The sequence below is a fragment of the Schistocerca gregaria genome, unplaced genomic scaffold (assembly GCF_023897955.1).
Source record: "Schistocerca gregaria isolate iqSchGreg1 unplaced genomic scaffold, iqSchGreg1.2 ptg000805l, whole genome shotgun sequence".
Taxonomy (NCBI): Eukaryota; Metazoa; Arthropoda; class Insecta; order Orthoptera; family Acrididae; genus Schistocerca; species Schistocerca gregaria.
Window position 1 is genome coordinate 200,001 of NW_026062173.1, and position 5,000 is coordinate 205,000.

The 5,000-nt window shown below is 53.2% G+C and overlaps 1 non-coding gene across 1 annotated transcript; it reads left to right on the forward strand.

Moving 5' to 3' along the window:
- Positions 1-2,876: 2,876 nt before the first annotated feature.
- Positions 2,877-4,769, forward strand: LOC126322297 (small subunit ribosomal RNA). Its single transcript, XR_007558917.1, has one exon. It is a non-coding gene; the product is annotated as a small subunit ribosomal RNA (ribosomal RNA).
- The last annotated feature ends 231 nt before the right edge of the window (positions 4,770-5,000 follow it).

A 5,000-nucleotide genomic window follows, 5' to 3' on the forward strand; every position in this document is an offset into this window, starting at 1 on the left:
CTAACCTAACCCACGTTGGCCCCTAACCTAACCCACGTTGGCCCACCTAAGTTACGCTGCACCTTAACCTAAGTTACGCTGCACCTTAACCTAAGTTACGCTGCACCTTAACCTAAGTTACGCTGCACCTTAACCTAAGTTACGCTGCACCTTAACCTAAGTTACGCTGCACCTTAACCTAAGTTACGCTGCACCTTAACCTAAGTTACGCTGCACCTTAACCTAAGTTACGCTGCACCTTAACCTAAGTTACGCTGCACCTTAACCTAACTTACGCTGCACCTTAACCTAACTTACACTGCACCTTAACCTAACTTACACTGCACCTTAACCTAACTTACACTGCACCTTAACCTAAGTTACACTGCACCTTAACCTAAGTTACACTGCACCTTAACCTAAGTTACACTGCACCTTAACCTAAGTTACACTGCACCTTAACCTAAGTTACACTGCACCTTAACCTAAGTTACACTGCACCTTAACCTAAGTTACACTGCACCTTAACCTAAGTTACACTGCACCTTAACCTAAGTTACACTGCACCTTAACCTAAGTTACACTGCACCTTAACCTAAGTTACACTGCACCTTAACCTAAGTTACACTGCACCTTAACCTAAGTTACACTGCACCTTAACCTAAGTTACACTGCACCTTAACCTAAGTTACACTGCACCTTAACCTAAGTTACACTGCACCTTAACCTAAGTTACACTGCACCTTAACCTAAGTTACACTGCACCTTAACCTAAGTTACACTGCACCTTAACCTAACTTACACTGCACCTTAACCTAACTTACACTGCACCTTAACCTAACTTACACTGCACCTTAACCTAACTTACACTGCACCTTAACCTAACTTACACTGCACCTTAACCTAACTTACACTGCACCTTAACCTAACTTACACTGCACCTTAACCTAACTTACACTGCACCTTAACCTAACTTACACTGCACCTTAACCTAACTTACACTGCACCTTAACCTAACTTACACTGCACCTTAACCTAACTTACACTGCACCTTAACTGTCACATGTAACGTCACAGGAATGTAGCTTTGCCTAACAGCAACCCTCTGAACATAGTTCACTGCTTGGATCCTCTGGTGTCATGTGTATTTCTTGATGCCATGGTGCGTACCCTCACATAAAGGTCTTTCGAGTGTTGCGTACTTTCTACACAGTCCCGCTAACCACTGGAAGGGTGTACCGCTACAGAACGAATATCGCCCTCCCCTCCTGCCCTTCCAAGCTGGTCGGTCAGGCGTTTGTTTGTGAAATGAGCCTTGCAGCTGTTCAGTTGCATTCGGTTGTCGATGCAGTCAGTGTACGTTGTGGTACGGCCTGTGTGGACTGTCCGCTGATGTACGCGTAACCCACACTGATCATCCGTCGTTACGTACTGAGTGACATAATGTGGCACATGCTTGACCGTACACCGGCTGCGCCCTACAATGGCGAATCATAAGGGCCATATGTTGTGCACGATGCTACTTGTCTCGTCTCCCCATTACAGCGAGATTGCACTGTTGTACGCCGTACAGACATGTGGTAAGTAGGTACGGACGAAAGTATTGCATGTTGGCCCCCCCCCCCCCCCCTCCTCCCTCTGCCGGGAATCAGCGTGAGCCGTCTGTTGATGTAGCGACGAGGGTTTTCCTATTTAATCGTATTGCCCCACACAACATGATAGCACGGTGGACCGCGTTCCACATCTGCGACATGCTACAGAGGCCGGTTGACAGTCGACCGCGCAAGGGACATTGCACACGTGCGCGGACCATCTTCCACGTGTTCTCTCGTGTACATGCCGCAGTGTGTATGTGGGCTGATGTAGCGTGTCGTGACACATAACATGCAGGCATGCCAGAATCGTAGATTTCGCAAATGTAGATTGACGTATACGTTTGCTGCCAAAGATCCGCAAATGAACTGGAAATCAGTTGTTGAGCGGTTGTTCGCGCTGCAGGTGCATCGGTGATAGCGACGATCGGTACATCTGTGAACCGGTTGTTTCGGCGGTACCCGCCATGCCCCCGAACCTGAGTTGGCCATGTGGGTATGAAGCGATACGAGGCTGTGGCTTGGCGGGACAGTCCCCGGCCGGTGAGGGGGGGCCGCCCGGCGTGCTGGCCGCGCGCTGCGTGAGCGCACGCACTACAGCCGGCTGGTGGGGGGCGCCCAGTGGCAGGAGCGCCGGCCGACGGGCCCGGCTGGCGTCCCAGCTATGCGCCGGCGCACCCTGCGCGCGGCGCCAGGCGGCCAAAGTGGGTTCTGTCGAGCCCGGTGCGAAGCGCGGTGGACATCTGCAGTGTGCTGGTCCGATTGCGGACTGTGTGCGTTGAGGATGCGCCGCCGCCCGGCACTCGGCGTCGCGACGCCGTCTGCTGCTCGGTCGCCCCCAGCGGTTCTCGCAGGTGGTTTGTATCGCAGCTCTGCGGACGTGTTGGCGCGTGCGCTGTGCTGGGAGAGTTCGCTTCTGCACCCAAGTGGGGCTTTGCCCTTCTGTGGCGCTGGCGTTGGAGCTGCCGGTCACCGTAGGTGGCGCGTGTTGTTTCCCGCCGGCAATGCCACGACAGCACGCTCCCGGGCCTCTGTCGGCAGCGGCAAGCTCAGTTGGGAGCACGGGTGTTCGCACTGAAAGCGTCTACTCGCCTATCTCCGGGCGATTGCGCCTCTCTCGAACCCGACCAAGTACTTAGGACGGCGCTGCGCGCCGCCGGGACCTGAGAGGGTTTCGAGGTGTATCGTGCAGGGGAGCTCAGCCTCCTCCTGTTTGCAGAATAATTGAGCGGACGCTTGCGTGTTCGCGCGGGCCCTCGGGACACACTCCCGGGCGGCCGGCTGCTCAGCTCTCGTTGACGCAGCTCCCTGGTTGATCCTGCCAGTAGTCATATGCTTGTCTCAAAGATTAAGCCATGCATGTCTCAGTACAAGCCGCATTAAGGTGAAACCGCGAATGGCTCATTAAATCAGTTATGGTTCCTTAGATCGTACCCACGTTACTTGGATAACTGTGGTAATTCTAGAGCTAATACATGCAAACAGAGTCCCGACCAGAGATGGAAGGGACGCTTTTATTAGATCAAAACCAATCGGATTGGCTCGTCTGGTCCGTTTGCCTTGGTGACTCTGAATAACTTTGGGCTGATCGCACGGTCCTCGTACCGGCGACGCATCTTTCAAATGTCTGCCTTATCAACTGTCGATGGTAGGTTCTGCGCCTACCATGGTTGTAACGGGTAACGGGGAATCAGGGTTCGATTCCGGAGAGGGAGCCTGAGAAACGGCTACCACATCCAAGGAAGGCAGCAGGCGCGCAAATTACCCACTCCCGGCACGGGGAGGTAGTGACGAAAAATAACGATACGGGACTCATCCGAGGCCCCGTAATCGGAATGAGTACACTTTAAATCCTTTAACGAGTATCTATTGGAGGGCAAGTCTGGTGCCAGCAGCCGCGGTAATTCCAGCTCCAATAGCGTATATTAAAGTTGTTGCGGTTAAAAAGCTCGTAGTTGGATTTGTGTCCCACGCTGTTGGTTCACCGCCCGTCGGTGTTTAACTGGCATGTATCGTGGGACGTCCTGCCGGTGGGGCGAGCCGAAGGCGTGCTTGCGCGTCCCGAGGCGGACCCCGTTGAAATCCTACCAGGGTGCTCTTAGTTGAGTGTCTCGGTGGGCCGGCACGTTTACTTTGAACAAATTAGAGTGCTTAAAGCAGGCAAGCCCGCCTGAATACTGTGTGCATGGAATAATGGAATAGGACCTCGGTTCTATTTTGTTGGTTTTCGGAACCCGAGGTAATGATTAATAGGGACAGGCGGGGGCATTCGTATTGCGACGTTAGAGGTGAAATTCTTGGATCGTCGCAAGACGAACAGAAGCGAAAGCATTTGCCAAGTATGTTTTCATTAATCAAGAACGAAAGTTAGAGGTTCGAAGGCGATCAGATACCGCCCTAGTTCTAACCATAAACGATGCCAGCCAGCGATCCGCCGCAGTTCCTCCGATGACTCGGCGGGCAGCCTCCGGGAAACCAAAGCTTTTGGGTTCCGGGGGAAGTATGGTTGCAAAGCTGAAACTTAAAGGAATTGACGGAAGGGCACCACCAGGAGTGGAGCCTGCGGCTTAATTTGACTCAACACGGGAAACCTCACCAGGCCCGGACACCGGAAGGATTGACAGATTGATAGCTCTTTCTTGATTCGGTGGGTGGTGGTGCATGGCCGTTCTTAGTTGGTGGAGCGATTTGTCTGGTTAATTCCGATAACGAACGAGACTCTAGCCTGCTAACTAGTCGCGTGACATCCTTCGTGCTGTCAGCGATTACTTTTCTTCTTAGAGGGACAGGCGGCTTCTAGCCGCACGAGATTGAGCAATAACAGGTCTGTGATGCCCTTAGATGTTCTGGGCCGCACGCGCGCTACACTGAAGGAGTCAGCGTGTCTTCCTAGGCCGAAAGGTCGGGGTAACCCGCTGAACCTCCTTCGTGCTAGGGATTGGGGCTTGCAATTGTTCCCCATGAACGAGGAATTCCCAGTAAGCGCGAGTCATAAGCTCGCGTTGATTACGTCCCTGCCCTTTGTACACACCGCCCGTCGCTACTACCGATTGAATGATTTAGTGAGGTCTTCGGACTGGTATGCGGCATCGACTCTGTCGTTGCCGATGCTACCGGAAAGATGACCAAACTTGATCATTTAGAGGAAGTAAAAGTCGTAACAAGGTTTCCGTAGGTGAACCTGCGGAAGGATCATTACCGACTAGACTGCATGTCTTTCGATGTGCGTGTCGTGTCGCGCAACACGCTACCTGTACGGCAGTAGCCGTGCGCCGCGTGCGGAACCACGCGTGCCTCTCAAAACTAGCGCAAGTGTTGTTGTGTGGTACGAGCGCTGAAGCTCTGGAGCGGCTGGCCTGCGGCACCTGGCGCCTGGCGCCGGTTTTGAATGACTTTCGCCCGAGTGCCTGTCCGCTCCGGTGTGGAGCC